This window comes from Galeopterus variegatus, unplaced genomic scaffold (genome assembly GCF_000696425.1).
Source record: "Galeopterus variegatus unplaced genomic scaffold, G_variegatus-3.0.2 Scaffold499, whole genome shotgun sequence".
NCBI classification, from domain to species: Eukaryota; Metazoa; Chordata; class Mammalia; order Dermoptera; family Cynocephalidae; genus Galeopterus; species Galeopterus variegatus.
This window is the reverse complement of record NW_007726610.1, coordinates 68,697-77,274: the sequence shown is the minus strand read 5'-3', so window position 1 is coordinate 77,274 and position 8,578 is coordinate 68,697.

Below are 8,578 nucleotides of genomic sequence, written 5' to 3'. Positions count from 1 at the left end.
ATAATCATATACAGTGTATATTGACAAAATAAAAATTTAACAACAACAAAAAAAAATAAAAGAAAAAAAAAAGAAATAATGGTGTATTCATTAAGTCCACAGGTATGCTTTGGTTTTGTTTACAAATGGAATATCTACCCAGGAGTAGAGCTTATGTATATTGAAATTTTGCATATGCTTATAAGACAATTCTTTTCCAAGAAGAGGAGGGTCTCTGGCCTACTGAGAGTCTATATCAGCTGGTTTAATTTATTTTCCTTAGTTGCGAATGTGTTAAGAGTACATCCATTGCTATAATGATGATATTCTATTTATATTCAAGCTGTTTTATAAGTTTTTAACTTGGTGAGATGATAACCATGGTGTGTCTCAAGGCCGATTGTGATGATGACTCAGCAAAGGAACAAAAAGAATATGAACATGTGGTACAGGAGGGGCCTACACCAGAGGAGAGAAAAGTTTTTCTCAAGGCCGAGTTTGAAAATCCTCTTAGCTCAATTATGAAAAACAGATTTGCTTTAGAAAGAAAGAGAATCATGATAGCTCTAGATAAAAGAATTGAAGAAGGGGAAGGGTTAACTTTAATGAAAACACCTCATGTTTATGCAGTATATTCCTCCAAGGAACTCAAAGAATTTTCAGGCACCATTTAATTAATTTCTTTAATAGTTTAGTAAAGTAAAATGAGTGTAAAATACCATTAACCGTTTACACATGCAGCAATTAAGGTTCTTTGTGATACCCACGGGCAGTTTAACTGAACATACTAGTGAGGAATCAGCTATATCAGTAGTGAATAAATGATTATTAGCCTGACCATTGTTAGTCAGCTCAGAATTGCTATGACTCTGCTATTATATATGTACAAATGTATAGCAGGGATGATCTGTCTAATCTGTTCTGGCTGTGTTCCTACTCCCTTTCTCAGTCAAGTAGTTAGCTTATTAACCTAATAACAGCTGTTCTCATGAGTAACCACTTTGTATATCAAACAAGTAGCTCATAAACTTTGCAGACCAATACTCTGTTTTTTATTCCCCAGCAGTAAGCATAGTGCCTGATGCTCAGTAAATCTGTTTTATGTATGTATGCACATAGATTGGAGGGTAGTTCGAAAAGTTCGTGGAAATATTTGTATTATCTTTTAATTCTATTTTCCATGAACTTTTGAAGTACCTGTGTATGTATGAACAAATGCACAGATACATGAATGAATGAAAAAATGAATGAATGAACTTCTGAATTTCTGAGATAACTAAATTTCAGATGGTTGGCAATATCGTTCACTGCCTCCCCATTAATTTTCTTATATTTTCTAAATCCAACTCTACTTTAGAAAACAACCTTGTATTTAGTGCTTTCAGGAACCATAGAATCTTAAAATTGGGAAGAACCTTGGTGGTTTTATTAGTAAGGTAAGTAACTCTAGCCAATGTAATAAATAACCACAAAATCACAGTGGCTAAACATAAGAAAAGTTTGCTTCTTGCTAACACAAAGTCTAGTTGGATATTCAGGTGACTTTCTATGCAGTTTAAGTTTTTCCTACCATTTCCTAGTGATCCTTCAGAGTCTTCTTCTGGATCTTCTGCATTTACCTAGCCAAGAGGGAAAATGTTGCAATGGTGTTTTTTGGTGCCATAACAGAAAGAAATGTATGTAACTTCTAATCATATCTTCTTGTCCAGAGTTCAGCCACGTGGCCAATATAATATCAAAGGAATTTGTAGAATGTAGAGAAACACATGAATATGGGTGATCACTGGCTGCTCCCACAGCAGTCAAGTCTTACCCAATGTAAAAATACCTTTGGGAGCATCTCTAAGAGTATTTTATGATAGAAGAGAGTTTTTTGACAATGGAGAACTCACTACCTCTACAAGGCAGACTTCAATTATTGTACAACTCTTATCACTAGGAAGTTCTCCTTTATGCTGAGCCATAATGTCTCTCTTGTAGCAAGACAGTAAACTTATTTTTCTTTCATATAACCATTCAAATATTTGGATAAACTAGCAAGGTACCCCAGCATCTTATTATCTTTAGGGTAAATATTTCCAGTTCTTAAATTTCTATACAAACTTTATACTATTATGGCTACCCTTTTCTGGATATACTCTATTGAAGTGTGTCACTATACTTCTTAAAATATGAGACCATATACCATATGTGCCCTAAATCATGTAGAGAACAAGATACTGACCTCCTATATTCTGGTTACTATGTAAAATGATAACATCTGTGTAAAAGCACTTTTACAATGTGAAGCAGCACACTCATGAAAGGTATTATTATTATTATTATTATTATTATTATTATTATTATTATTATTATTATTATAGTAGCTTGACATTCTTTGAGCTTATTTGGCAGCCACATCACACTGTTGGCTAGTATTTATACTTGTGGTCAGCTAAACCCCAAAATATTTTTCACAGGAATTGCTACATGAAAGAGCCCCATAATCATTTGTTCCATGGTCAGTGATAAATACATCATTCACTTTTTGCCTTTGAGAAAATAGGTTTAATAGTGTCCAGATTTCCAGGGCTAACTACCAGTTTAAAATTCTTGACAAGTTTTATGCTCTATCAACCTATGCAAACCACTTTGACCAAATCAGTGTCGGGTTTTTTTTAATTTTAATTACAAATTCAGTTAGCTAAGCATATTTTCTTTTTGTCTGCATGACAACAAATACATGATTTAAGGCCTCTTTTATCCTTTTGTGGCATTTGTGTGAGGACGGCCTTAAACCTCTGATTTCCTCTTTAGTAGCTAATGGCTTTGTTTTCATTAACTGCTCTCTGTGGTCAAGAACTGCACGTTTTTCTTGGAATTTTGCAAACAGCATGAGCAATTTAAATTATACAGAGGCTTAAAACCCATAAATAATAACAGCCTTAAGATTGTATGATTAGTACAAATAAAGCAGAAATATGGAAAAACATACCTTTCCACCATATTCTTCTCCCTCTCTAGGAACGTTCTGGATCATTTACTTCTCAAGCCCATAAATCAGAGCCATCTCTTAAATTCGGGATTAGCAGTCTATAAAGAAAGCATGAGGATTTTTGTGAATGTAATCATTTTAATTGCTTAATCAATTTGTTCTCCTCCATAGGGAATCATGATGGTGTTTTCAACTACTGAGCTTTTGATAAAGTTCCCAATTAATTAATTGGAATACTCCAATCATTGAAAGGCTATTATATTACATAATATTTGAAGTATATTAGCTCTCTTTGGTCTTGGTAAACCAGAATTTCCAGTTTTCTAAATAGGAGGGAAAAAGGAGACCAGCTTTCATATTGGGTAGTGAAAAGGACACGGCAGTTTTAACTGGGCCTAAATACAATATCTCTCTGGATATTTACCACAGAGAGATAGTGTTATATCATATGTAGGTTCATTTTATGTAGGTGGACCGCTTGCACTTTACTATGACATACGCTCCCTTATCACATGTACTAGTTTTCTAGGGCTGCTATTACAAAGTGCCACAAACTGGGTAGCTTAAAACAACAAAATTTTATTGTATTACAGCTCCAGAGACTACAAGTCAGGAATCAGTGTGTCAGCAGTGTTGGTTCTTTGTGGAGGCACCAAGGGCAAATCTGTTCCATGTCTCTCTCCTAGCTTCTGGCAGTTGCTGGCAATCCTTGGTGTCTCTTGGCTGTAGATGTATCACTCTCGTCTCTGTCAACACATGTTGTTCTCTCCCTATCTGTGTCTCTTTCTGTCTCCAAATGTTTCTGTTCTTATTAGGTCACTAGCCATTGGATTATAGGGCTCACCCTAACCCAGTATAACCTCATTTTAACTCTGCAAGGACCCAAAATAATGTCACATTCACAGGTACTAGGGTTAGATACATAGCTTTTTTGAAGTCACAATTCTACTCATAGCAGCACACCTCCTTACGCTGAGATCCATATGACAGTGAACATCGGATGAGAAGTAAAATCTTCAGTCCCAAAGTGAGAAGTTTGCTGTACTAAAATTTGAACGCCTAGAAGCCTGGATGTTTGAATTTTCATATCATTGAAGGCTCCTGGAAAAATGCAATATTAGACAAACACATAGGCAGTTCTCATGCAGATTTTAAAAGGGAAGACTTATATAAAAATAGACTGTGGCCTCAGTACTGAATTTACAAGTCTAGAAGAGGAAATCCCTGCATACATATGAACCTTCTTTCAAAATTAGGCCTCATTTGAAGTATTGTTTTCTTTCTCCTTGTCTTAGGGCTGTAAGGGCTTACTCATTTTAGCTGTCTCCCTTGACAGAAATATTTCCTCATCATCTGGAAAATTCTAAGATTCTGATGTGTTTATAAAGTTTGTATTTATGCAGCAATATCAGTTTATAGATCAGAAAAAACTGAATAAAAATCTTTCATTATAAACAGCACTGAGGAGAGCAATATCTGGCTAATGTAATCTTAAGGGTATATGTACAAATCACAGAAGTGGTACAACAAGCAAGTGCAATTTCAGCGTTATGTTCCTTTCTTACCTTAGCCCCCAAAATGGTGGAGAAAGTGGGTAGTTTGGAAAGTAGAACAAAATAGCTGACACATCCATTGTTTTCCTGTAAGTAGTTTACAGATAATTATAAATTGAGTTTCTAGATTCTTGCTGTGTAGCAGTGATGCCACTGGGATTTCTTTTACTCTAAACATATGATGCAACCCATGTCCTCCTTCTAGCATCTAATACATGGCAGTGAACATGCCATGTGTAGTCAGTGTAGGTAACAGGCAGTTCAGACAATAGATGACCAAAAAGAACTGAATAAATCAAGGTAATATTACTACAGTCTACTATATAAAGTGGTAACATTCGCTTCCATTGTGAACCCTAGGTCCTTAATGTTGGTATGGTGATGGGGGGTGGTTTAATCTTTGTTCTGTCTAGACCCATGAAATAACTTCTCACCCTTCCTTCCTTACCTGGGGATGTTCCTTCATGTCCACAAACATGACCTTTGCCAATAGGCTCTAATTTGCATACATTTTAAATAGCATTTCATACAAATAGATAATTTAAGCAGAGTTTCATTTGATTTAACTCACTTAAAAAAGTTATCGAGTGCTAATGATGTACTAGGCACTATTCTAACCACTGGGGATGTAAGACAAACATAGTTTCTTCTCTCATGATGATTACTATTCTACATTAATGTAAAATTACAAGTTGTAACTTCATGTTATGAACTGAAAGAAGAGATAATATTTATTAGATCATGGGTGAGTAGATACATGGTTTTAGAAAGTTCAGAAGCTAAAACTTAAAGGATAAGAAGGAGGCACCTTGTGAAAAATGAGGCAAAACATGTTTTATGCAGAAGAAAGAGGTCATATTAATATCCTGCAGAAGGGGCCGGCCCGGTGGCTACAGTGCACCGCTTGGGAGCGCGGCGGCATCCCGCTGAGGGTTCGGATCCCACATACAGACCGGCCGCTCACTGGCTGAGCGAGGTGCGGGCGCAACACCGAGGGTTGCGATCCCGTTGCCGGTCCCGGTCTGGTATGGGCGCGACACTGAGGGTTGCGATCCGTTGCCGGTCACGAAAAAAGACAAAAAGGAAAAAAAAAATATCCTGCAGAAGAGAAAAAATGTTGAAAATATTTGAGAGACTTAAGTCCAATGTACCTAGAAAATTGTAATCTGTGCAGATGGACATAGTGGTAGCATGAAGTTACATCAGAAAGGTAAGGAGGGTCACATCATGCAGAGCCTCATAGGAGGGTACTAATCACAGAAGTCTCATGTTGCAATTTATATACATTTTTAACATTTTATTTTGAAATAGTTTTAGGCTTAAAGAAATGTTGCAAAAGTAATACAGAATTTCTGTATACACTTTCACCCAGTTTCTTTCTATGAAAACACTAGTTAAAAGGATATTGTAGTTAAAAGGATATTTTAGGTAAAAGATGAAGGCAACTCAGACTAAGAAGGAGGTAGAGATGGAGAGAAGTGGTTGAGATGAGGAAACATTAACAGTGCTTCCAATGAAATTAACCTACTATGCCTCAGACACTGTGTTAAGAGCTGGAAATGCAGTGATGAGCAAAGGAGACATGGTTTCTGTCTTCAAGAAGTTTGCAGACAAGCAGACTTGGTAATGGATTGGAAATGGGTTGATAAGAAAGAGGATAGGTGTAACAAAAGTCTTTCAGGGCACTGAGCAAATGAGTAAAGATGTCATTTACTAAAGTTGGTGTTTCAATTATCTATTAGTCTACAACCACCCCTGCTGAATTTAGTGGCTTAAAAGAATAATGATTTATTATTTCTAATGGTGTTGTGGGCATGGGTGTAGATTTTTTTTTTTTCTTTTGACTGGTAATGGGATTGCAACCCTCGGCACGGTGTTGCTCGCACCATGCTCAGCCAGTGAGCTCACCAGCCCATCCCTATATAAGATCTGAACCTGCGGCCTCAGCACTACCAGCGCCGCACTCTCCCGAGTGAGCCACGGGGCCAGCCCATGGGGGTAGATCTCGTTGTTGTTGTTTGTTTTGTTTTATGCTGCACTTGATTTTGACTGTGGTCATTCATGCAGTTCCATTCAACTGAGAGTTTGGCTGGGCCTGCAACACCATCATGGCCTCACTTACTCTGTTGGGGCCTTGATGCTGACCTTTGACAAAAGCACCACATTTTATCTCCACATGGCTTCTCTCTTCACATTATATTTTATTATTCATTCTTTTAGTCCTAGATTCTTTACTTAGTGGTTCTCTTCTAAGACAGTCAGAAGATGCCAAGCCTCTGAAAGACTAGTCCTGGAATGAATGTCATTTTAATCACATTCTATTCGTCAAGTCAAGTCACAAGGCCAGGCCAATTTAAGGGGAAGCAAAATTGATTTCATCTCTTGAAAGGAGGAATCTTTGGAAACAATCTATAACTGTGGACAAATCTGGATATTTGGGTTATAAATCACAAGATCAAATAAGAGGTAAGAATATTTGAGCTGGAGACCTCTTAAGAGAGCTTCTGGTCTGACCACATTGTTTTTCACATGAGAAACTCAAGACCAAAGAGACAAATGTGACATATTTTAGGTCATACAGCTAGTTAGTCCATGGTATCCCAGGTGCAGTTTTCCCAAGTCAGCCAGTGCTTTTTATACTACATTCCTGCTTCCTCTTTGTATAACAAAATGTAATCTATTCTTGAATTTTCCTTCTTTCTTTCAACATTTTTCAATCTAACATTTTAATGAAATGTACTTGTTTCTCAAGAACCTCATGGGTTTCTTCTGCCTGTGGAAGAATAAGTAAACATAGTACCATCTTAGAAAACCAGGAAATAAATTGGCTCTGGCTATGTTTTATTTCTAGTGTCTGTTTCCCAAATGGATTCATGTTGTGTGCCATTTTATGTTGTTCTTACTCTGTCAAGAGAATAAGTTATTTGAATTTGAATGCCTCATATATTCTGTAAATTACAAATAGATCATTCAGCTCTACTATTTTGACCTTTTCAACAATGTGTAAGTTTTAGGGTATGCCACTGCACATCTTCCCTTGTTTACAGCCTCAGTGAACTGTGGAAAAGAGATGGAATGACCACCAAATCAAAATGTACAATACTGAGAAGGTCAAAAGAATATATCATGAGACTATTTTTCAAAGCAAGAATTAAAATCGGGATAAATCTGTCTTATTACTTCCTCCCCTCCTCCCATCATATGCACATGAGAAAATCTGATCTAAAAGACTGCACATGATGATGATGCTTGTGGTGGGCAGAAATGAACAATGTAATGGCTAAACTTGCTCTGATTTTTTAACTTCATTTTGAAAAGGAATTTTAATGTGTATGGGTAGACTTTAGATCCATCTCACAAATGGGTTTGATAGTGCTGCATTTATCAACCCTAGTCTTGGAACTTTCTCAGGGATCTCTATCTCAATTTCCAAAAATTTTAATTACAAATTTAATTTCAACTTATTTATATGTTGATATTGGTAAAAAAAACAAAAACAAAAAAAAAACAAAAAAAACAAAAAAAACACCCAGCACATACTTAAGAGAGGGACAGGTTATGTCCAGAAATCAAAATATTGGTAGTGTTGGGATGTTACAAAAGTTAAAAATCATTATCTATTTCAGTGGCATTCCACTTTTAGTAGTGGAACCATGTCTACTAAAGCAATTTAAAGCCCAATATGAAAACATATTGAGAAAAAACAACTTTAGTGAAGGAGAAAATCCTTAATGAGGACTCAATCCCATTAGGCCCAGTCATTGATGTAGATCTCCTAGGTCTCTGCAGGGTGGCTCTTAAAAATATCTGTTCTATTACAATGTACAGCTGCCTGAAAGAGCAACTGACCCTCCATAAAGCGGAATTTCATTATTTTGCCCCAAGGAAGGGTAAGACCTAGAAGTTCCCTGAGTGCAAGAGAGAGTTATATTTTCTTAATTTCTTCTAGACCTTATATAACAGTGTTAGGCACCGTTAGATTTCATTCAGTACTTAAGAATACTTAAAACAAACCTCACCCTTCAACATTAGGATCCTTTTCAGAGATTGTATTGCTAAAACTAGCATAAGT